This window comes from Ambystoma mexicanum, chromosome 13 (assembly GCF_040938575.1).
Source record: "Ambystoma mexicanum isolate Mex_15411 chromosome 13, UKY_AmexF1_1, whole genome shotgun sequence".
Classification (NCBI taxonomy): Eukaryota; Metazoa; Chordata; class Amphibia; order Caudata; family Ambystomatidae; genus Ambystoma; species Ambystoma mexicanum.
In genome coordinates, this window is record NC_090938.1 from 453817682 (window position 1) to 453843806 (window position 26125).

The window sequence follows — 26125 nt, forward strand, 5'->3', positions numbered from 1 at the left end:
CTTGGTGTAAATTTCAACTCCCCACTCTCCTTTGCATCTCCTATTTACCCCACTGCCCATACTTTATACTTCCAACTCTTTAACATTTGGAAAGCAGTCCATTTCCTTTGTTTCCATGTTACTAAGCTCCTGATAACAGCCCTTGTCTTCTTGACTATTGTTCAACTCTTCTCATTAGCCTTCCTGCTGATCAGCTAGCCCCCTTACGCTCTCTCTAAAACTCCTCTGTTCATCTTCTCTTTGCCATATCTCCTGGAAACTCCATTACCACAGCTCTGTCTTCTCTGCAACAAATGTCCTATGAATTCTGTCTGCTATTTCACTTTCTCTGCATCATGTTTAAATGTCTTAAATGTTGCTATGATCTTGCCCACACATCTATCTTCCTTGGTCTCTATTTTTATCCCCCCTCTTTCTCTTTGAGATCTGAATGACAATTTCTCTTATCTATATTTTTCCCTCCTAGTGCCAACCCCACTTCCATTCCTTTTCCCTTCCAAAAAATTGGAACAAACGCACACCAAAATAGATCACGCTCTTCTCTTCCTCCTTTCTGCTCTCGCTTAAAAGACCATCTGCTTTCGGTCTCTTCATTGCAAAATGTGTCAAGTCCTTCATTTGTTTGTTGCAAGCGCTTTGCAAAACTGCTATAGAAATCAAATAAATACAAATACATCAAGAATGACTTGCAGCGGAATGTCCCAGGCAGCCATATGTGGATGACAGTTCAGAAGGTTTTTCAATCATCATTTTCAGGTGCAACAAAGCTGCCACCAGGGTGCATATTAGCCAGCTTTTCTGGGTCCCACTTTACGTAAACATGGTACATTGTGTGCACACATGTAAGTGAATCACACTTTCTAGCTAATCCAAAACTGAAAGCTTTCGTTCGGGTGTTCAATCAGAAGCTTCTGAATGTGATTCAGGAGAACTTTCAGGCTGTATTGGTCCAACTGTAGCTCACTGGGCGGATTGCATTATCGGTCAGGGTGGAATTGATAGCTCTTTTGGGGGGCATTTTCAGCCTTGGTTGCTGGTGGTACAAAGACCTTTGTTGCAGGCGAACCACTGGATGATATTTTGAATGCACCAGACTAGTTTAGAAAATTCTGCTTTTAAGACCTATTTTAATCCAATGCATGGAGTCCCTTCATTGATGATGAATAGGCATTGTGCAAGTGTAATACTGACCTTTGTGTCTTTCCATAACTGCTGATTCTCTATACTGAATACAATGAGGAAGCCCCGGTTCTGTAAAAGACACATAGGTATATATTACCCCCTTGGAGGTTAGATTATCAAACATATATGCTGATGGTTTGTTGTCTCTGCAGTACATGTTATGCTCCCCCTCCTGATTACTTTTGTAGTTTGCTGCTCCGGACTTCAAGATCTCTTTAACGGCTGCCCATTTGCCAATGCATGTCAGCTGCCTTTTGCTGTGCCTCACATTTTTTTCTTCTATTGCGTCTATGGGAAAAAACACACATTTTGGGATCCCCTCTATAACTTTGCCCTACTTTGACAAAACCTCACCACTTTGGTTATGGTCAATCTGACGGGGCAATATACTTATTTTGCAAGTTTGCGTGAGGATTTGTCCAGGGCGGGCAAAGTTATAAACCACCCAAAAAGTGCTCTTCCTATGGGTTGAGCAACTTAACCTTAACTATGGGGCCACTACTGCATACCCTGTAATATATATGTTTGCTGTATAGCACAGCTTCCCCTATAATCCAGCCCTGAAGTCATAGCTGAGAAACAGCTGTGACAACAATCCATCCCTGATGAATTGGCAACTCTGATTGACATTTCTATAGTTGTGCTGCATTTAACTTTGATGATGCAAAGTACACAAATAATTGGCACTTTTCTTCTGACAGTTTATGGAATAACGTAAATGTGTGCTACATCAGACATTGCTTGAAATCCCTGTGATTCAGCCCAGTGGCGTGGCTGGCTGTGTATATTTTGCCTGGGAGGAAAGGATTCACAGATTGGATACCATGACTCCACATCATGAGAAAGCTTCTTCACAATTATTAGCGCATGAGCTACATCTGAGAATTGGGTTTAAGCCTTTTCTCCTATGTGAGTAGCGTAAACTCGGGCACTCTTGCTATGCCACATCTTAATCGCATTGGAGATCTGGCCCTGCACCTGTTGCCCCTCCCTCACTCACAAGTTGTGTCCTCTCCCCCTGCCACTCATTCCACTGTCAGTGTCTGCCTGCCCCTGTCTCTGTCTCTTTCACCCCCTCCCTGCTAATTCCTGCCACCCCACCCCGCACCTGACAGAAACACCTTTCAATCTTTCCTTCTCATCCTCTGCTCGTAACCTTGGCCTCTACTTCAACTATAACCTCTCATTTACTCTCCACATTTCTCTAACCTCACCAGCCTGCCGCAATCACCTCTTCAATGTTCATAAAATCTGATCTTCCCTCACCTTCCACGCTTCCAAACTCTTAATCTCATCCCTCATCTTTTCCCATCTATTCTACTGTTCTGCTCTCCTCTTTGGTCTCCCTGCGTCTTATCTTGCTCCCCTGAAATCCCTCTATCACTCTGCTATCCATACTCTTTGCTTTCTCTCCCCTCTTGATTCCATCTCCTTTTTGCTCTCTTCTCTTGGCTGGCTTCCCTTTCATTCCCATCTTAAATTCAACTTTCTCTGCCTTGTTTTTAAATCTCTTCATGGCCTTGACCCTCCCTACCTCTCCACCCTCCTTTCTTTCTATACTCCCTCTCGTCCTCCCCCACCCTGTGCCCCTTCCTGCTTCTGTTCTTTTCAGCTCCTCGCCCCCCCCTACATTGGAACTTTCTACCTCTCCATATCCGTTCTATCTCCTCCTACCCCTCCTTCCGCTCCTCCTTAAAATCTCATCTTCTTCATCCTCCTTCCTAACCCTCATTTCACTCCATTCTTACTTTCCTCCATTTCTCTCATTCCTTGTCCTCAGCTAATTGTTGTGCATAATGTTATTGATTGTTTGATTCCAGTTTGATATTCATGCTTCGATTGTAATTTTGTTGTTGTAATGCAAAGCGCTTTGGTGTAAAGCGCTGTATCAAAATGGATAAATACAAATACAAATAGAATTAACTCTGATTCCTGTGCCAGCCTTTGCAGTGACGTATTCCCGTCATCTTACTGGTGAACTCCTAATGAGCCCCAATGCATCCTATTCTACAACCATCCGTTGCTTCGCAAGATCCTGCATTACATTATTTTTTGGCTCACAGTAGAAACAAATCTTGCTTCCTTGCCACTCTGATTAAATAATCACTGGGACCTCCTTAAATGAGGGACTGACGAGCATTCTACAGATTTTTACGAAAATTTAAGACAATTATTGATGCATTTGGCAGTGCAATACTAAGATGAATAACTCTTCTAGGGAATTACATCTACATAATGTTTCCGAAACCTTGCGATCGCTCATGTTTCATGCAATACAAGGATGCCAGGCTCACTTTTTGCATCAGGCTGATAAAGCTTTGTACCTGGCATCTCGAATTCATGATGAAGAGCAATGAAAGGATGCATCTTGTCATCGTTATGCAGGTACTTCATCACATTCTTACTTCCCACAGTGCAGAATGAGCAGCCTTCTAAAAGTGGTTATTGAGCCCTGATGTTAGAATGCCTTCCAATTATGGGATGTCTGGTAACATCGTATTCTGGGGGCCACAGAAATCTGGAGAGAAACATTCCTCCTCTTACATGAGCATCTGTACCGGCCCCAGGCTGTCTTTTGCAACTGTCTCAAATATGCAAGATCACATACATTGTTAAAAGATATATTTTTCAGAAAATGAGTATGTTTGTTTTCTTTTTCTATGTGTCTGTGTTATGTTGTTTTCATCTGAAAATAAAGAGAACATTAAACTAATAATGCCATAAAATAGTTTTTAAACTTGTTAGGAAGAAATTCATCGATTTTTGGCTTCATTACGAGCTTAGTGGTAATTAAGCAATGAAGCACTGGATTATTGCCAATCTTGATTACTCTTACCACCACTTGTTCCAGTGGATTTATCACTGGATTACAAGTGGTGCTAACTCACAGATTTTCCTAGTCCATAGGCCACTGATGGTGGAATTACTATTCAGTAAATCCGCCGATTTTCAGTGGCAAAGTGGCAGATTCACCTCGAGCGTGTTGCTGGAGGTAAATTCTCCACTACTGATCATGCTGCAGCAAAAAAAGTGTCAGTAAACTGAATTACCACTGCTCTTTTCCTGCACCACCGGACTTGTAATGAGTCCCAAAATCTCTCTGTTGGCTTCAGAAAAGAAAATTGAGTATTCTCAGATTTACTAAGAGGTGGACGTGTCATATAAAACATTGGTACAGTGTACCACTAGTATAGGTACAAGTGAGGACCTTTAGTTCAGAGGCTTACGAAAAACATCCTGAATGCATTGTCTTTCTCCTGATACAACTATTGAAACAGATCGGCTCCGTTCAAGCCTTGTCCATTTTCCAAGTCACGGCCTGGCTGAGACACGCAAACAGCATCTGTGATTCTGCTGCCAGCAGCTTAACAAGCAACCTGCTTACAGATTTCGCTAGTCAGCAGCAGCAGAGCCTTTCCTAATCCATGGTGGGACATTTCCAACTAAAAGGCCCCCTCTTAGCACCAGTTACTTGAAAATCTGTGACAGTAACACAAAAAAAGATAGTGTTTGTTTATATACATATCTACTGGTTTGATATGCAGAAATATAGTCAAATTATTTTTAACCTCATGCATGTTTTAACAAAAGGATGTTTGTACGACCCAGGCGGTAAGTTACCGCCTGGGCCGTACCTTTACCGCCATGGCGTAAACTATGTTTACGCCATGGTGGTTGGCGGACTTACCGCCCCATTCCGAGGTTGGCGGGGCGGTAAGTCCCCATTAACCCATTTACCCTTCCCCATTCCCATTTTTGCCCCATAGGGCATAATGGGAGTGGGGAAGGCGTAAATTACGCCACCGTAAATTACGGTGGCGTAATTAACAACATGGTCCCTTAGCGCCATGGATTTTAACACCTGCTAAAAGCAGGTGTTAAATCCTCCATGGCGCTAAGGGACCTCGGAATCAGGCGGTAAGGGTCGGCGCTGTTTACGCCGCCGTAAACCCCTTACCGCCTGGGTCCTAATGAGGCCCAAAGAATCACTACACCTGAGTTTATTCCAACATTTCTTTTAGTGTGAGTCTTAAAGTGCAAAAGGTATAGTGGTTTTAAATAGATTTTTCAAGCTTGCATTATTTTGCTTTGAGAGACCATGATATTCATTTGGCATAACGTGCTTCTAAAAGGATTTCCATGTTGTTATTTTGCTTTACTATGCAATTTGTGTATTTAGCAGGTTAATTCTATAAGTCAGTACTATTATAGGCCTTGAAACCAAAACTTAAATGTGTGTACCTAGTAAAGCTTGGAAGATATGTGGACACTTGCCCACGTTGCAGAATGAGCTAACATCCCTGTTTCACTGTTCAGGCAAAATGTGTGATACTTGGAAACTAATGTGATCTCACGCTAATGTTACTGCAAACATTGTAATCTGTAGGAGTTGATGAGTTAAAGGGCCTTTGAATTTCAGGGGTTTATCAATTTGGCATGCACATTTAGTTTTACATGTAGTTTTAGTGTGGGCTTTATACAGAAATTAAGAAATGCAGAAATACAAACATATGCCGGGCATATGGTGCCAATGCAACGGTCACGCACCAGATGGGAAATGCACAGAGTTCAGAAATGCAGAGCATGCTTTAAATTAATTGCACATTATTTCAGGATATGTCAATTGATTGGTTTGTACTAAACCAAATAACTAACATACATTAACATTTTTAATCTGATCCCACCCAGTAAAATGTCCCATGTCCTTAACATTTAGTGCAATATATGGACATATCCTGAATCCAAATTTGAAATGCATGTGGCTCTGTTTCAATTGGGTTTTTAAACATGCAGTATGAGCTTGTGTGACAAGCTGTAATATGCGGAAATCCATTGTACTTAAGACAAGCTAATGCGGGAGCAGGAAGTGCAGGAAGAGATGTATCTTCTTGCTCTCCCACAATAAAATCACGTGGGTTTCAGTGGTATGATCTAGAGGGGAGATATTTTCTTTTTGAGTGGCAGCGAGAGGTCATAAAAAGTCTTTCAGTGGGTGTAGCAAGGCAGAACTCTTTGAATGCTGGGCTGAGACGAGCTGGCAGGCAGTCTGTTTCCAGTGCTGTGGGCCGTTTGATGTACTTATAGACGCAAGTGCTTATCTACGCAACCATAGGGCAGACCAGGCAAACAGACTGAGGGGATTTCCCAGGTCCAGTTGAGCCAGGAATATTGCCGGCAATTAGGTCAAAAGTGAGGGGGTTGTAGTGCCTGATGAACAGTTAGGCGGGAAAATAGGTCATTCCATGTGTAATATTTTGATGTTAAAAGTGAATGCAATTTCAAGTTTACATGAACGTACTTGCGCTTTTGTTCTTCTTGTTCTCATAACATCATTTTTGCCAAGTGCTTCACTTTCAAGGTCGGATTGGTAAGACTGGTCACAGCTCATTCAATTTTTGAAATGCGTCATTGTTCCTGTAATACATTTGCACTGAGAGATCTGCGCCATGTATTACTGTTCCCATGTGTATGTGGTAAGTTAATCTATTACGATAAAACAAAGTAACTTAAAATCTTTGTGTGTTCTGGTACATTTTTGCAGCAGTTGGTAGTTTTATTTGATCTGCACACACAGACAAGTGCCTGATACTATGTTTCAAGAGAGATAACTGTTGTGAACTATCTAGTTAGAGAGTGAATGAATGGTGTTTCAATTTGTTGTTTATAATTTTGCAATTCAGCCACAAGGGCATACAGCAGCATTGTAAAAATAATGCTGTGAGGCAGGAAGTATTAGTTACTCTCCTGAGTGTACGAAATCCAGTAATATGTTGCAAGGAAGTACCCTGGTAAAAAAACTGTTTTTAGGCTATATTATAAAGTTAGTCTCTCAAACGTAAAAAGAAACACCCCAACACGTTACCACAAGAGATAATAGCAGCACAAGATAACACAAAATTAGGTGTAACCCCCAAATATATCCTACACATCCTTATAAGTGATTGTATTCACACTATATGAAAAATGAGCGCCCTTAGAAAGCTGGTGTACTGTCATGCTCCACTGATAATGGGCCCCCGAGGCCTTCAACTAGAATTGCATTATTGTTGCACTGACCCTCCCTCAGTACCATAGCACTTGACTTGACAAGCAGATATATAGGGCCTGATTTACAAAGCATTTTCAAGGGGACTTTGCCAATGAAAAACACTTTTGTAATTCAGGCCCATATTCTCACCATCCAGTCAGTGCAAGTTTGGTGTTTAGGTAAATTAGTGCAAAGAAACAGGTGCCCTTTGATGGTGTATATTCTATTGTGAAACCTTATTAAATGGACAGGTTTTGTGTCGTAATTAATTATTATCAGTGTGGGTGAGAGGTAAAATGATTTTATAGTGATTATTGTCCTTCTCCAATCAGTGCTGAATTTGATTGCATGGACACAACATGTTAGCATGGGACTTTGGGGCTGTCTTTAGCAACAGCAGCTTCCATTTCTTTATGCCGGCAACTCACCATGGAGCTAAAGACCAGAGGGGGATTTGACATTAGAAGAAATGTAACAGACAGCAGAAGCGCAGAGGTGAGGGACCCACCTGACCAGTCAAGGATCAAAGGGGCAATGGATCAGAGCAGCCATGGACAAGAGGTGCAACTGAGAACATTGTTTTTACCTTCATTTTATGACAATCACAGTAGGAGGAAGATGACATATGAGAAGGGATCAACAGCTTGTTTATTGTTGGCTATTCAACCACCCATGACTGTCCCTGGCCATGTTAATCCCTATGACAATTCACAAAACAACACCTGCCTCTCCCCACCCACAACACATCATCCTGGGATCTCTTTGAGCTGGCTCTATCAAGCAGTAACATCAAATTTTAGCCTGCTAGTGTTGTTTCTAAGTAGTCTGCTGACAGGGAATGGTTTGATTACAGCTGTAAATGCGCTACAGGTGTAGTAAAAATGTCCTAGCAAAGTATGCCTTCAGCCACTTGATTTGCATCTAGTCCTTACACTGAGGTCCTGTTTAAAGAAGCATTGACAAAGTCAGCTGTCGGGGGGAAATTCTGCCGGGGTCGGCCGGGCCGTCCGCAGACCTCCGGGCAGGGAGGCCCCAACTCCTCCCGTATATCCCAGATGAGATAGAGTATGAGACACACACAAGAAGCAAGGTGACTCTGCTGTTTATTAAACAAAAACGGCAGGGATGGGTCAAGGATCGTACGCGTCCGTCCTGACACACACACACAATCGTGGGGCTCGCAGGCCCTTTTTACCTTAGTATGACGCGCTACTTAGAAAGTTAGCAGAAAACCTATCGCCACTCTTAATTGGTTGCTCGAGTGGTAGGATTAGTATAGCATACGTATAGAGAACAATATTAGTGGACAAGGGTTAGTCAGGTGATATACTGGGTTGTCCCTACAATTAGATACATGAGAATTGTTACATGAAGACTCCTGATGATCGGTCAATGTTAATGGCGTCAGTGATAGGAGCCCCATGTTCTGATTGGTGCACCCGCAAGCTTCCCAGCCTGGGACCATCGCTGTTCCCAGCTCTCGGTGTACCTGTCATTTGCAACAATGTTTCATTATGAGTACGTGCAGACAATGTGAGGACTTATTCATGAGCGAGAAGGCCGACTACTCCCACTGTCGCAGATGTCCATTGAGCCTTTTAAGTGTGTCTGCCTGTGTCTTGTACCGAGGGATCCAGATGCCTTCTTTCTCCTGGGCTTGGCATCCTGTCAGGTTCAGCTTGGTCACGTGAGGTGGGACCGTGTTTGAGGCAGACTTCTGCACAATTAATATTGTTTTTTCCACTGTGTGCCTGGTTTAATTTGCAGGTGTGACTTTAACGTTGGTGCGCGGCGTGCGAGGTTGCAACATCGTGCCCTTGATGGTCTGCTTTCGGAATGTGGGTTTGCAACGTTGCGACCTTGGCTGTCTGCTTTCACCGGGCTCTTTTTGCAGGATCAGCAACCTGACTCTTGTTCTTTTAACGTCCATGGAAGCTCTTGCTTGCGGCCTACTTAGGCCTGGTGTATAGGTGGAACCGTTTGGTGCACAGGCGCTTTAGGTTATAGTATCATATTGTCTTATGACCAGTATCGTGTCTTCGTTATATTTTTCATTATGGCACCTGGGTTTAGGAGAAGCGTAAGCAAGCTTTTTAGATGAGTTCATGATGCATCTTGCGTTTCTGCATTTTGAGGGCCTATGTGGAAAATAATAAAGATGCACGTCCGTGAGTATGTCTGTCGCCTACGTCATAGCACTGAGTGTATTCTTCGTGTAGATTGGTGCGGGAGTGTCCAGTGTGTATATTTGCACAGACCGTTGGCTAGGTCGTCATGGCATCTCTAACGACGTGTAGGTTTTAATCTAGTTGATCCGTGCCGCAGGTGTCGGCATGGGCAGGGCGTGCTGCTGGGCAGGCAGATGGACACATCCGTATGTTCCTGTACCAGGGTATTTGGTCGTCTGGTAGATGGGCAAACTCTTCTCGTGGCAGGTGCCTGGGCCGTGATCCTTTAGGCCAGGCGCGAGAGGGGAAGGACGGGAGCCTGTTTTTCCATTCTCCCACTTCAGTCCCCCCTCTGGTCGACTTGTCGACCACAAACATATCCTTTTCGTTATCTCCTCTTACTCTCCATATTTTAGTTATTCCTCCTAAATGTCCATAGTGGTTCAAATGATCTTCAAATGACCAGTACATATATTCACAGGTTCCTCCAGGAGTACAGTATACCCATTTCCCGATGTAACTCCTGGGGTTTCTTGGGTTCTCGATCTTCACCGATGGTGGGTCCAGGTGGTTGGTGATGATTTGGTTGCGCAATTTCTCTCTCTCTTGTATTATTATGCCTGTGTGTTGGCCGTCATCTGCTGGCATCAAGGGGTGCATACCGACCATTTCAAGCAACTCGTCGGTGGTGCGTGCCATCCGGGCCTTCCAAAATCTTATTATGATCAGTGTAGCTCCAGCCAAAATAGTACAACCAACTATGATTTTCAGTCCATCTGACAGCCAAGTTGGCATCCATGACCATAATAGCGAAAACCAGCTCTCATCCTTTTTCACACCATTACTTTCATCCATCATTTTGGAGTGCATCTGGGCCAATTGTGAAACTGCTTCTGTCAGTGTACCATTGTCAGCATCGTTGGCAGGAATGAACGTGCAGCATGATTGTCCTATCTTTGCGCAGACTCCTCCTTCCATGGCTGTGAGGAGGTCCAATACATATCTGTTCTGGAGTGCTACCATCCTTACAGCTCGCAGCTCCTCTTTTATTGCGTTGAATCCATTTACTGTAGAATTGATGGTCATCATTAGTTCCCATCTAGTTATCTGGAGCCATTTTGCGTTTGCGTAAGCCTGCAGTCCCGGATGTATTATTGAGGAGAAGAACATTGCTGCTCTGCTGACTAGTCTGTGTTCTGGCGGAATTGAAGTGAGTGCCGTTTCCGACCTTCCCCATAGGTAATTTCCAGTCAGAGGTTCTCCTTGTCTTTTCCTTCTATTTAGGACAGTATTATTGCCGTTGGTCCTGTTCCCTTGCTCCACCTGAGGTGGTGCAGATCTCTTCCTTCTCTTCTCCCCTTCATCCATTTTGGGAAAGTTCGCCTTATTCACATGCTTCTTGGGTACCACTAGTGATGGTACATTGACGTGCACCATCGTGCACACACCATTCCACAGAGGGGGCAGTGTGTGGTATGCCTTTTCTCCACAGGCCCAGTAATGGTCCATTATCACTGCTGTTCCTGCTCCCCCCTCAGGTAACTCCATCACGCTTGCACAGTTGGTGTTGTATCCTATGTCCACCTCTCCTTTATGTTGGTAGCATACCTTAGGCGCAGTCAGCGGCAGTATTGTTATTGGGTCTTCATCCGTCTCTATCCACGTGAGCATGGGCACGTACTTGATCCAAGTCGTCCAACATCTGTGGTTGTGTGCCTCGATAGTTGAGATAGTTTCCTTTGTTACCATGTTGCTGCCAATCACTCCTATCTCCCAACTGTTGTCCAAGTACACCTTCCCCGTTATCGTCACCAGTGGCCTCTCCCAGCATCCTAGTTTAGCAGGAACTTCAGTGGCGTACCAATCACATGGTAAATACTGCAGTGTTACTTTCTTTGTTTCCCCTTTTGCAGGACCATTTGTTATGTATCTGAATGCTTCAGCATGTAAACTGCTCTTGTGGTAACTCAAATAAGTCTTGAGGAAGTTGTTTTCGTATGGGTATGAGTTTCGGGTTTTCCACACCATATGCACCACTGTCCCTTGAAATCTTCCTTTCGTTTGGAACAGTGCCAAGTATATTATGCATCGTGCTGTCTTTTCATCTATTTCTGTGGCAACAAATGTTCGAGAAGCGCTCATGGCGTATGGTATTAAAGAGCAAACGTAGCAGCTGTCTTCTGTTGTCTGCTTACCAATACGGGTCATGTTTTGGTACCATATGTTGTTTGAGACGTGTGCTAAATCTTGTATATAATTGTCAATACCTTTATTATCTGAGTATGTGCTGCGTTTAACTCTATTTTGCTTGTGTGTAATTTTACTAGTATCACCTGACGTAACACCTGTTGCAGCTGGGGATGGGGGTGTATTAGGTTTGGGTACAGCAATAATATTTGTAGCACAGCTGTACTGCCATACAGAGGCAGCCAAGAACCCGGTGATCATCAAAATCCCTATTATTTTTATTACATATGCTAATTTCACCGGCATTTTGCTCTTACCTTGCTGCGGTCCGGCAGCGTATTCTTGCGACGTTAAAGTAGCCCGCCTGAAAATTCTCAATATGCTGGTTATTAAATGTTAGTTGTAGTTATTTAAGCTCTCCCTATCAAATAGTCATTCAGTGCCCAGGCGAAGAGCTGTTCCCATGCCAATCTAAGCGATCTATCTCTTAGGGCAGGCAAGTATGGGTGGAGGTGGGGCATTGAGTATTCTATGGCCAAGAGGAATGCTGTGTAGTAGACACGTACCCTTCTCCTTTTCAGGTACGTTGGCCTTTTTACTTCATATACAAATTGGTGTGACAATTCTTCTGGGTAGTTATCGTCTGAGGGTACCATCTACTCCTGGGCAGTGAATTTTGTTAGTTATCTATTTTCTTAGCAGTACAATAATACGCAGTTCCTGCATGTGTGAGAGAAAAGAAAAGAAAGCATTCACGTGTTTACATGTGTACTTGTGCAACACAATGTCTTTTAGTTCAGTTATTACTGGTAGTGGGGGTAGGGGTCAATGGGCAGGGGGTTTGGGCTCAACTGGTGGAAGTATTTTTACTCTTTGAGCGTGTGACCATGGGGTGGGCAGTGTGGAGGTCACCCTTTTCTTCTTCAGTTATTGTCTCTTGGGAATCTGGGGATTGACAGGGTATGGGAACACTTGGGTCGTTGGCTGTGGTAGAACTCTCTTCCTCCGTTGGTGATGTTGTTGCTGTACTCCCAATAGACCTGTCGGTGGCGCTGGGGCGGGTCTGGAGTTTGTAGATCTTTACATCGTGTAAGTGGTTCCAGGCACGCTTGTCCTGTAGCTTTACTGCTCTCGTTGATACCTCCTCTACCAGATGGGGGCCAGTAAATCGTGCACTATACCATTTCCTATTGAAATTGCGAAGTAGTACGTGGTCACCTTTAGCAATTTTACACAGTCTTTCCTTTTCCAATTCTTTATCCGCGTCTTCTTGTTGATTGCTGTTAGACCCGCCCCGTGTGCGCTCGAGCTGTTGAGACACAAACGCTACACTAGTAATCAAAGAAGACACATATTGGTACATTTCATCACCAAGAACGCTCGCTGTGCTTTCGTGGTCGGTGAATGCTCTTGATGTTGGCGTTAGGGGAAGGCGCATTTGACGTCCGGTAACCACCTCGTGTGGGGTGAGGTGGTGGTCGGACCCTGGTCTGTTCCTTAGCTCAAATAGGGCTAATGGAAGGCAATATAACCAACTCTTCTTTGTTGTTTGCTGTATTTTTGCAATTGCCTCCTTTAATAGGCAATTCAGGCGTTCACATACACCGTTGGCCTGTGGGTGGTATGCACATGCAAATTTATGCTTTATGTTCAGCAAGGAGGTGATGTGCTGGAACATTTCATTTGCGAAATGTGGGCCATTGTCTGACCTTAACACCTCGCACACTCCCCACCTTGGGAAGACCTCCCTCACCACGAATTTAGCTGCTCTAATTGCATCTGGGTGTTAACAGGGCCCTGCTTCAATCCACCTAGAGAATGGGCATACTACTACAATCATATACCTATTTCCTTGACATATGTTGATCATATCAACATAGTCAATATGGAGATGCCGGAAAGGTCCCTCTGGCCGGGGTATAGTACCTCTTACCACCTTTAGAGTATGGCCGGCCGTAAACTGTTGACATGTGAGACAATTACTGATAAAATTTGACACATGAGAATTTAACTTGAGGCAGAACCAGTCTTCCCTAATTCGTGCTGCAATTACTTCCTTGCCTGTGTGGGCTGGATGATGTAGTTGGCTCAGGGCAGTGTTCAAAAGTGCCAATGGTATTACAACCTTTCCAGTGCCACCCTGGCGCCATAGTGCGTCAGTTGGTGACATTGTGCATCCTCTTTTTACCCAGATTTCTTTTTCGGCCATTGGTGCAGCCGCTTGTAGCTCCATAATCTGTGTGGCTGGGAGATGGGTGTACCCTTCTCTTATCAACATCTCCTTAGCTATTCCCCTCCCTCTCCCTCTCTGTGACTCTGGGGGGTTCCATATCTCACCAAAGTATGCAGCATACTTCGCATGTGCGTCTGCTGCTGCATTCCCCTTTGAGACGTGGTCTTCACCATTGGTGTGTGCGGTGCATTTTACTAAAGCTAATTCTTGGGGGTCATTTATTACTTCAATCAGTTCAGCAAATAAGAGAGCATGTTGCACTGGGGTGCCATCAGCTCTCCTAAACCCTCTTCTCCTCCATTTCGCCAGCCCTGAGTGGACAGTGGATGTAACATATGCGCTGTCGGAGTATATGGTCACTCGTTTGTTAAAGCTTTCCTTCAACGCCAAGATCAGTGCTACCAATTCTGCAGCTTGAGCGGAGTAATGCTGTGGTAATTGCACACATTTAATTGCCACACACACCGGTACCTCCATCATTTTTACCACTGCTGCCCCAGTTCTCCTTATGCCATCCCTTTGATCGATAGTTGATGACCCATCAATAAATAAGAGCTCACCACCCTCCAGTGCGTTTTCTTCAACCTTTCTAGTACATGAGTACATTTCAGTTATTTCCGTACAGTCATGGGCATAATCTCCCTCCTCAATTACTTCTGCTAGGAACCTTGCAGGGTTGACAGTGCTGCATCTAACAATTGATAGTTCAGCTCTGGATAAAATGATCTCATAACCTGATGCCCTCTGCGTGGTTAGGGTGGACTTAGGTTTATTCAATATCGCAAATAGTGCATGTTCCACAAACAGTGTAGTTGTGCACCCCATGGTGATTGATGATGCCTTTTCCACCGCAAAAGCAGCTGCGGCAAGACCTTGTTCGCAAGGGAAGTGACCTAACATCACAGGATCTAAGTGGCCGCTGTAAAATGCTACTGGTTTGTAGCCCATGCTTGTTTTCTGAGCCAACACTGCTTTCATTACTGCTGAGTCGCAATGTGAAAATATAAATAATTGTCGCTCATAGTCTGGGGATGCCAGTACTGGAGCAGTTGATATCGCATCTTTCAATTCATCAAAAGCCTCTTTCATTTCCATCGTCCACCCCAGCTTTTTCTCCCCTTTATTAGCTTCCCTTAACGCCTCAAGCAGGGGTCCTATGTACGAACTGTAATCAAATACCAACGCTCTACAGTAGTTGCACAGCCCCAGGAACTGCTGCAGTTCCCTCACAGTTTGTGGCATTGGAGTGTTTGAAATGGCTTGTGCTCTTTGTGGTGCAATTTTTCTTCCATGTTGGGATATAAGATGACCAATGTAAAGTACCTGTTCTTGACAGTACTGTATCTTTTCCATGTCTACCTTGTAGCCTTTTTCAGCCAATATTGTCAACATCTTTAATGAGTCCTCTCTGCATGTTGTTTCGTTTGTACTGCAAATTATTATGTCATCCACATACTGCAACACTGTGCTTTCCACTTCAATGTTACCCAAATCCATCTTTATTACTCTGTTGAAAATTGAGGGTGATTCGCAATACCCTTGTGGCAATCTAGTGTGCTTCCACTTTGTGTTTCTGTAAGTGAAGCTCGTCAGATCTTGTGAGTCTGGGTGTAATGGTATTGAGAAAAAAGCATTTTTAAGGGCGATCACTGTAAATCGTGATGCCTCTGCTGGAATGCCACACAATATCGTGGCCGGGTTTGCTGCTACGGGATATTCCGCTTCTACTATGTTGTTCAAGGGCCTGAGATCCTGTATGAAGCGCCAAGACCCCCCTTTAGCCTTGCGCACAGGGTACACAGCCGTGTTACATGGTGATTCCGAGGGGACCAATATGCCATTATTTATAAGGGCCGTTATGGTTTCATATATACCCTCATCTGCCTCTTTTGATAGTGGGTACTGTTTCACTCTGGGGAGTATTGCACCTTTTTTCAATTTTATCCTTACTCCCCCTATACTTTTTTATGCACCCCATGTCATAGGGGCCAGTAGTCCACAATGATTTGGGTACCTTTGACATATCCTCCTTAAAGAATGGGACTGGGGTGCATGCGGGTGCCTCAAGTGCCATTGCAATTTTCTGTGCTACTTGTTTGTAAGCCACCCTTAGCCATATTTCCACACTCATCATAAACACCATTTCACCTTCTTCCTTTTCATCTGAAAACAGCTCCTCATCTGACACCTGAGTGAGCCTACATCCTTCCGTTAATGCTATCACGGCCCTCCATGCTCTTCCTTCTCTGTCTTGGGCATGTACAGCAATGTAATCAGCTGTTGCAATAATGCTCTCAATGTCCATTAGGACCACCTTTCCTTCTTGTTCATTAACAGGTGTTTCTGGTCTGAACAGATAGGCTGCTGGCCTCCTCCATATTTTCCCCTCTATCCCTGGCATCCATGCAATTGCCATATCTGTTCCATACTGGAATAGTTCGCCATCTATTGGCTCCGCTCTAATAGCTGTCTGTCCACAGTATGCTTGCATAATCTGTCGTGCTGTGAGCATGTTAATCCCTGGAGTAGAGCAAATTATGCCGTCCTCAGTAAAGGAGATCGTCATATTCAACCTGTTCATTATGTCTCTCCCCAGTATATTTACTGGTGAGGCACTATAATATAGAAGTGGAACTGACAGATCATAATCTCCAATAGATAAGGGAATGTTATCAGTAAAGGGAACCAACCCTCTAGCCCCAGAGAATCCTTGGGTGTTCATGGCTTCGCCTGACATCTTAAATTTACCTTCCCTTATGCAAGACCGGGTTGCCCCGGTGTCAACAAGGAATGATAATTTTTTGTCACCTATCGTTACCTCTATGCGTGGCTCCTCCGCACTATTAGGTGTTACTGACAGGATGGGACACACCAAGGCCGTCTGTGGGCTGTCCTATTGAGGGTACAATGATTGGCCATTTCCTGTGTAAGGGTTGTGTCCCAAGACCGTCACCCTACCCAGTTGTGTTTGTTGTGCCTGGGGTTGTTGTGTCATCGCTACCTGTTGTTGTGGCAGTGAATATGTCTGTGGTTGTTGTTGTGTTATTTGTTGTTGTTGTTCATTTCCCTGTTGCAACGGCTGCTGTTGTTGTATGCCCTGCTGTTCCTGTGAGGGCCTTGGTTGTCCCTGTTCACTCCATGATGGTGTTCCTGGTCTAACTCTACACGTGCGTGACATGTGCCCCAATAGTCCACAACTCCAACACACCGGTGGTTCCCTACTCTGCCATGGGAAGCTCCCTGTGTTGTCCTGGTATACTGGTTGCCCTGTGGGGTAGGGATTTCTAAGTCCTCCCACCTGTTGTTGGGTGTTATATCCGTATCCTCTCCCCCTCATAAATCCTCCTCTCCCCCTGTTATAATTATAATACCCAGCTCCCGCCATTGTATGTCCTCCTCCCATGTTGGTCGTGTATGGTTGTATTGGCGGCGCCTGTTGTGTTACAGTCTGTGAAGGTGGTATTTGGGCGGAATCTTGTGCAGCCACTACTTGTGTGGGGCTTTGGGTCATTGTTGTGGGCGTAGTTATTAGTGCCCCTTCCATTGTGTATTTAGTAAGTTTTTTCTGTACTAGTTTAGCCTCTTCTGTTTTCCTGTCCTCTTCCTTTTGTTTCATTTTTCCTTGCCATGTCCTGCAATGATGCACTATAGTCAGTTGTATTTCTGGCCATGGTTTTGCTTCCATTCCCACTACTTTCTTTAGTTGTTTCTGAACTCCTTCTGGGAGCCCTTGTACTAGTATATGATAGAATATTGCTGGCGTTTTATCCCACTGCTCTCTAGTTTCCATGCGCCACTTCTCTTGAATCTCCTGGATATAATCAACAGGGTCTTCATTCTCACGCATCTTGCGTGAGGTAATTGCTCCTATGTCTGATGTGTCTGGGTACTGTACCCTCAGTGCCTGCCATAGTGCATGCCTGCAGTTTGCGAACGGTGCCCCATCATGCGATGTGTTTGTTATTGTTACCCCATGGAATCCCGCTCTCTTCCAAATGGAATCCGCTCTATCCCCTAATATTGATATTAACAGGCCCTTTACATCTCCTACTGCCAGTTTCTGTCCTGCGGTGTGTTTTTCCATTTCATATATCCACTTACCCGCACCTCCACTTAATGATGGGAGCCTGCATTTTATATTTTCTTTATCGGTATGCTTCCAGGGGACATACTGCGGTCTAACCCCTCCTCTCTCTAAAAGTGGCATTAAGTTATAACTCGTTTCACCCTTTGTGTTCCATAATATCGAGTCCTCACACCCTTCCTCCTCTTCCCTTTCTTCACCATCTTCAATTTCGTCCGTATTTCCCCTGCTCGTAACTCTTTCTTCTCCATCTTTTCCCCTCCTCCCATCCTTTCCTGTATTTAATGTGGGCATGTGTATTTGTCTTTCCTGCCTGCGACTAGGGAGGTCTCTAAGCCGACATGCATAGGGTGTCAGTTCATCTGTGAAGGGCGCGAGTTTTATTTTGCGTAGCGAGCGTGAGGTGGTTGAGCATGTAGGGTGCGATGGGGGAGGGTGTGATGGGGATGGGGATGGTGCGGCCTCATGTGTCTGTCTTTCCACTATTCCTCGCTCTCCCTCCTCACTTCTCTCCAGCTCATCCTTTCTCCTACTGATCCATGGTGAGTCTGTGTTGGTCCGGGTGATGTATAGTTTATCTAAACTTTCCCTTTCACTGTTTCTTCCTTCCTTTTCCACTCCTTCTTCTTCCTCACTACAAAAGTCAGTCATAAACGGCAACTCCCACTCGGTCTTTTTCCCCTTGATTGTTACTGTTTGTAAGTCTATTAGGTCCAGTTCTCCTGCGTCTCCTTTATCAACCGCTCCCCTTTGTGCTGATGTCGTTGCTACTTCTGTGTTTCTATACACATCCCCCCATGCTCCACTCTCCCTTCTCCTATCTTCTCTTTCTCCTTCATTTCTCTCCTCCATCTCCCTACTATTTTCCTCCCTTTTCCATTTTAATTCCTCCATTACTTCACTTCTCATCTTTTCTAGTATTCTCTCATCCTCCTTCTTCCTTTCCCATTTCACCCTTTCTCTTTCTACTATACTCTCTATCACCCTCCCTTCTTCGTATTTCTTAGTTGTTTCTGATAGTAATCTCCTCTTCCACATTGCCATTTCTTTTTCTTTTTCTTCTTCTTCCCTTTTCTTTTCCCGCAGTACTACTCTTGAGACCCTTTCTGCTGCTGCTTTTACCCTTTCAGCTTCTCTTCGTTGCTCCTCCGTTCGTTCCCGTATTTTCTCCAATTCGTTCTTACCTTCTTTCCTTTTCCTCGCTCTCTCTTTCTCCTCCCTCTCAAGCTGCTTGATCAATTCATTCTGCTCATCCCTTAATTTTGCTAGTCGTTCCTCTAAAATCTCTTCCTTTTGTCGTAACAGCTCTTCCCCCCTCATTTCACTCTCCCTGGCATTATCCTCGTCTGTTGTCTTTACTACCTCCTTCTCTTCTCCTGTTAATGAACCTCGTAATTTTAATAATATCTGTGCAGCTACCCACTCATCATTTCCTATTTCCACAGTCTGGTCTTCTCCAGTCCTCCCCTCCCCTGCTGGCATCTTCCTATGAGCCACATATGGTGGAGGGCTGTATGCCGGGTTCGAGTATCCCTCAGCCGCCCTTAACTGTCCTCTTTCTATTTCTCCTAATTCTCTTAAAGGGTACAACCCCCCTCCCTCTGTTTTCACTCCCTTTGCTATGGGTATCTCGTTGCTCGGTTCCTTTTTTATCTCATCTGTTTTATTATTCTTTTCTCCTCCCTCTCCTCTGTTCCTCGTGTTCTTTGGGTCCTCACTCCCCTGTTTCCCATCCTCTCCTTCCTCCTTAATCTCTTTTTCTTCCGGTATTTCCCCCATAGTGAACATTCCATTTGGTCCTGGTCGGGACCCCTGGAACATCTTCCATAAGTTAAATACTTCCACGTGGTTTGCCAACTTCTTCCCTTTATATGTATTGTGCAGATGGTTTAATAGTGAATGTTGGGCATATGGATCGAAGCTACCATTAGGCGGCCACGGTATTAGCATTTTGTTATCCGTCCCCTGGGTCCATTCTATGCTATACTTAATCAGTTTCTCCCTATGGGGTGGCAGTGTTGTGCATATGTGTTGTAGTGGGGTAGTGAGGGTGTTCCCCCACCCTCCCGATCCTGTCCCGTCTGACATAGTAGCGCTCCACTCGCTACCCTTCCCCTTTCTGGTAGCAATTTATCTCACTAGTGGTTTACAATATACAGCCTTATATTGTTACCTGGCCCCGTAAGTTTGGGGACTTACGATAGTCCGCTAAGGAAAATTATAAAAAATATAGTATGTTACATTTGTATATTTCTTCTGTCTTTCTTTCTTTATACAACACCCTTACGGCCCCCTGCGGCCGAGGCGCACGTAGCCCCCTGCGGCTGCGTACCCCTTTATGACGGTCTTATACAGTCGTCCTACTTTCACGTGCTCCTCCCCCTTTTACACTTGGCCGTGGCCGGCGTTCTCCGTGCACAGCCACGTCCCCCGTTTCGCCTTTACCCGATCAACTCATTACCGTTTATCTCCGTTCCCACTCCCTTACCACAGTTCTCTTCTCCACCACTCTCAAAACAAATATTCCTTGTGCTCGCGATATCCTATGAAAGCCCTACTGGTGACGTCACCGATCTCTTCGAGCTACTGATAAGTTCTTCATATTTTCTTTAAGTTCAAAATACACTTGCAATCTACCCCCGTTAACCCTACAGCTGTCTTCCTGTCACTCCTGGAACAAGGTAACCAAATCAATAATATAACCGGACTGCGCACGCTGCGTCGCCTCGCGTGTAATACGCCCCTCGACAGGAGGGCTTAACCAGCCAATTATCTTCCGTATTAGGCAACTAACTAGCTACCGCCTACAGGGAAACGTCATCTATCTATCGAGTTTCCTGCTCGAACAATAGGGATCCTCATCTACTCTTTGATAAATAAATGCCAAATCGTAGGAAACCACACACACCCACCCTTGCACGTAGTCGCGACCTAGGCCAATCAGTCTCTACGAGCGGCCGCACGTGATGTTTTCGTGCTCCGCCCCCCTCTCTCGCGTAACGTAGTCGACTGCTCTCGCACTTGTTCGACTATCATTCATTCTATTTCCAACATTAAGTTGTCAAACCTTCGCCGCGCACCTGTGCAACACCTCCCGCCTCCCGTATTTAATTCCTCCCCCCTCCCTCACAATTTCACATTGCTTGTTGTGCGTGACATGCTCACCAAGTTCTCTTGATGCGGGGCCGCTCGACTGCGTGCACCCCTCCAAGCGGCTCGTCACCTCCCCTCGTCTGGACCCCGTCTGGACACTCGCCAACCGCGGGCGGGATACTTCTCAACCGGCTCCCGAGGGCCAATATCCGGATTGCGCTGTCCGGTCTTCTCGCAGCTCTGCGATGGTCCTGTAGTCCTCAGAAGGGGGCGACGGCAGAGGGGGCCGCGCCGCCGGGCCTCCTCACAACCGGAGTGCCTGGAAAAAGTAAAAAATAAAAAGGCGGATCTTAAACAGATCTCAGCAGTGCCTCCAACTTGTCGGGGGGAAATTCTGCCGGGGTCGGCCGGGCCGTCCGCAGACCTCCGGGCACGGAGGCCCCAACTCCTCCCGTATATCCCAGATGAGATAGAGTATAAGACACACACAAGAAGCAAGGTGACTCTGCTGTTTATTAAACAAAAATGGCAGGGATGGGTCAAGGATCGTACGCGTCCGTCCTGACACACACAGAATCGTGGGGCTCGCAGGCCCTTTTTACCTTAGTATGACGCGCTACTTGCGTCACCTTAGAAAGTTAGCAAAAAACCTATCGCCACTCTTAATTGGTTGCTCGAGTGGTAGGATTAGTATAGCATACGTATAGAGAACAATATTAGTGGACACGGGTTAGTCAGGTGATATACTGGGTTGTCCCTACAATTAGATACATGAGAATTGTTACATGAAGACTCCTGATGATTGGTCAATGTTAATGGCGTCAGTGATAGGAGCCCCATGTTCTGATTGGTGCGCCCGCGAGCTTCCCAGCCTGGGACCATCGCTGTTCCCAGCTCTCGGTGTACCTGTCATTTGCAACAATGTTTCTTTATGAGTACGTGCAGACAATGTGAGGACTTATTCATGAGCGAGAAGGCCGACTACTCCCACTGTCGCAGATGTCCATTGAGCCTTTTAAGTGTGTCTGCCTGTGTCTTGTACCGAGGGATCCAGACGCCTTCTTTCTCCTGGGCTTGGCATCCTTTCAGGTTCAGCTTGGTCACGTGAGGTGGGACCGTGTTTGAGGCAGACTTCTGCACAATTAATATTGTTTTTTCCACTGTGTGCCTGGTTTAATTTGCAGGTGTGACTTTAACGTTGGTGCGCGGCGTGCAAGGTTGCAACATTGTGCCCTTGATGGTCTGCTTTCGGAATGTGGGTTTGCAACGTTGCGACCTTGGCTGTCTGCTTTCGCCGGGCTCTTTCTGCAGGATCAGCAACCTGACTCTTGTTCTTTTAACGTCCATGGAAGCTCTTGCTTGCGGCCTACTTAGGCCTGGTGTATAGGTGGAACCGTTTGGTGCACAGGCGCTTTAGGTTATCGTATCATATTGTCTTATGACCAGTATCGTGTCTTCGTTATATTTCTCATTATGGCACCTGGGTTTAGGAGAAGCGTAAGCAAGCTTTTTAGATGAGTTCATGATGCGTCTTGCGTTTCTGCATTTTGAGAGCCTATGTGGAAAATAATAAAGATGCACGTCCATGAGTATGTCTGTCGCCTACGTCATAGCACTGAGTGTATTCTTCGTGTAGATTGGTGCGGGAGTGTCCAGTGTGTATATTTGCACAGACCGTTGGCTAGGTCGTCATGGCATCTGTGGGATGTTTTTATCCAGGCATCCAAGCCCTACCTCAAAACTGTGCAGTACTGACATGGAAAACATCATGATGGCCAGAGCTTCCCAGAAAATGCACAGGGAAATGCATGAAGAATAGGCTGCCACTCATTTTTGCCGATGTTATGGGCACAGAAGGACACTGCATAAAACCACCATTGGACTACCCACACAGTAGTCTGAAACCATTGGGAATGGCAATGCTGATTGCCAAAAGCAAACCCATAACTGTTGGGAATTCATTTTCTTAAATCCCATAAAGGGGTGCAGTACCAGTACTCACCACTATCAAAAAGCCGGCGTTTTAAAACAACACCAGATTTTACTTTTTTGTAGAAAACTGAATAAATGAACCCAAAACATGCCAAAGAAAGACTTACTGAGAGGTGGATACAATGTAAAGTTATATTCTAAAGTGACTTGAAGGTTTATAACAAGACTGGCTGAGCTGTGGATTTCAGCAGTTTAAGTAAATTTGGACTGAAAGACACTAAAAATCTAAATGTTTAAAAGAAATGAGTGACCTACTTTGAGTGTCACATAGGTTGCAATTGTTTAAATGTCATAGTTTTAAACTTAGAATCAGCATTCTAGCTGCATATGTAAACATTGTCTTGACTTAAACTGGGTAACAAAAAGTGACATTTTATCTGAAACCTGGCTTAAGGAACTGAATTCTGCCCACCAGCTACCCCCGACAGGAGATGAAACTTGAGTCACAGCTGTGTTCCCAGGCCTATCTGCCTTTTGCTGGCCACACTAAGGATATGCCATCTCTCTGATAATTGAATTAAGGGGAGCCCCCACAGAATACAGGAGCTCTGAACAAAGCCCTGTCCTGACTCAGGCAAATGTTTTATTGGCGGGAGTCGTAAATGGAGCTTCCTCCTGGAAGGACAGGGGAGGAGCACTGCCTGTGAGAGCAAGCTGGCTTGGCAGAACTGGAAAAACCAGAAATTCAACCTTGTGCTGGAGGGAAACCACACCCCTTTGGGGCCAGAACATAACTCTAAAAAGATGAATAACTCATAGTACGGACTTGTGAAAATTATTTAAATGACACCATAATTCTTGTGATTTTTCTGCCCACATTTTAAGACGTGTTAGGACCCGGTGGTATGTTCAGGGGGGTTTTAGCGGAAAAGAGGATATTACTCAAAATGTGTGCATGTGAAAAATCTGACACTTCATCAACTAATGTCCATACTCCTTGCGCACATGTGTGTAAATTTGGGTTAATGTCCGATATTGCGAAACCAGTTAAAAAGTGCAAATGTCGCCATTTCTGAATGCAAGCCCCCAGGAAGAGCAGATTTGGACAGGGTATACCTCCTGTGATATGTGAAGGGTGCATGTAATTTTAAACAAATGTGTACCTGTGCAAATATGTTTTTTGAGCAAATATAGATTGTGTGTAAAGTTGACAGGGGTGGGTTCTCTGTATCATAAACAGACCTCATCATGATGACACTTCATTTCATTCCCCCAATCAAGTGGAAGCGGATGAAGTGGCCAATGACAAGGGGAGAGGGGTAGGGCCTAGGAAGCTGCCCTCTCCACCCATTTTAAAAACAGATAAAAGCAGACAGACAGGACAGATAGGGACCTTCAAATCCATTTGCTGCGGGACGCTCTGCTGGGAAAATCCATACTTTACCTCCATCAATCTCTAGAGAAAGCTGTGCAGAAAGATCCAGACTTTAAATCCATCAATCTCCAGAATCCAGAGAGAGAGCAGACCCAGACCAGACCGCTGTTAGCAGAACCAGAGAGAGCTGACCCAGATCATTGTGAAGTGCAGAGACCAGAGTCCAGTCTAAAACCTGACCGGATCCGTGGCGAGGCCCATTTAATTCAAGAATATAGTGTGAGTACCTAGCAAGACTGTGCAGAACCAATCTCTTAGTTAAAATAATATAATTCAATCTATTTAATCTAAGTAGAACTGCCTCCTAACTGTCACCTGTCATTTTCTAGTTGCTAGCTGTCACTTGTCTTTTTGAACTTTAAAATTTCAAATCTGAAAAACGACCTTCACAAAATCGCTCATATCTCCGCGACCGTTTGTCTTAGAGACTTGCAGTAACTTTCATCTGGAAGCTGAGATCCTAGGCTTTCATAGGACCCCAAAACGATATTGCTATCCCTTGTAGTTTCTCTGTAATCGCGCCCGGCGCATTCGGAAATTTTGCCGCGATTTGCAAGTTTCTCCACGTGTAAAAATCTGCTGCTGCTTGCCTTCCGTTAAAGAAAAGTTCGTTTAACCTGCTAATCATCCCTGAATCATTGCTAGTGTGAGCCTGGACTAATATTAACTTGATACCACTCACCCTGAACCTCTAGAGGGAATTAAAAGCATTTTAGCATATTTTTCACTTCATTGCCAGCACATATAAAAGCATTTTGGGCCTGTGTTTAAAACTCCGATCTGTACTCTAAGCTTGCTGGGGTGAACTGAATTACATTTGATTGCATTTCTGAGAACTGTGTGCTTCCCTTCCATTTCCTTGCATTGCATAAAGGGGGGAGGGGATTGCCAGAGAAAAGTGATTACATTGTTTTGTTGTAATCATATTGAGTATTTTCTGTATTGCATTTTCATTCAACATTACATCCATCTGAACTTATATAAAGCATTCTCTACCACCTTCTTCTTCTGTTCCTATTCACAAGTGTGCTAGTGCCAGACTATCCATTATTGATTACTGATCAGATTAAGTGTGATATTCAATTATTAATTTATTCTAAAGTGTGATGTATATATCTATTGTTTAAATTATCAAATAAACCTTTTAAACTTGCAAAACAGAACTCCTTCTTGGCTCAGTGGGGTCAGGAGGATTCCAAGAGAGGGGTGTTATATAGGGGTAGTCATCCAGAACGCATGAACTGGACATAAAGATATATCAATAAGGGTTTTCATTCAGTATTCTAGACTAGGCGTTGACTTGGCTGTAGTGCTGAATTGAATCCTCTTACAAATTGGGGGCTCGTGCCGGACGTTTGGGTTAGATCTATCACTTGTGCAGATTAATACAGCGTGCCAGCTGACCAGATACACATATCCGGTCGGATCACCACGCTGTGTTACGCTGTAAAGCACTCCTCAAAGGAACGCTCTTAGGAAAAGGTCTGTTTTGCAAAAATAAAATACTAATTTCTGTAAGTCAGGACAGAGACCAATCTCTAGAATGACGACCTTAGTAGACATGAAAATAGCCAGAGAGCACTTCTTACATAAGTTATTTGTGAGAGGTGAGTGGACTCACCAGGACCGCACGGTCTGGTTGCAGGCCATCACGCAACAGGTCACTGAAACAGGGTCAGATATATGGGGAGATCAGGGTCCCCTACATGTGGCCCTGAGTGAACTATACATGGCTCCTAAAGCTAAGGATGAACAAGACAAGATGGTTAGGATAGCCGCATAC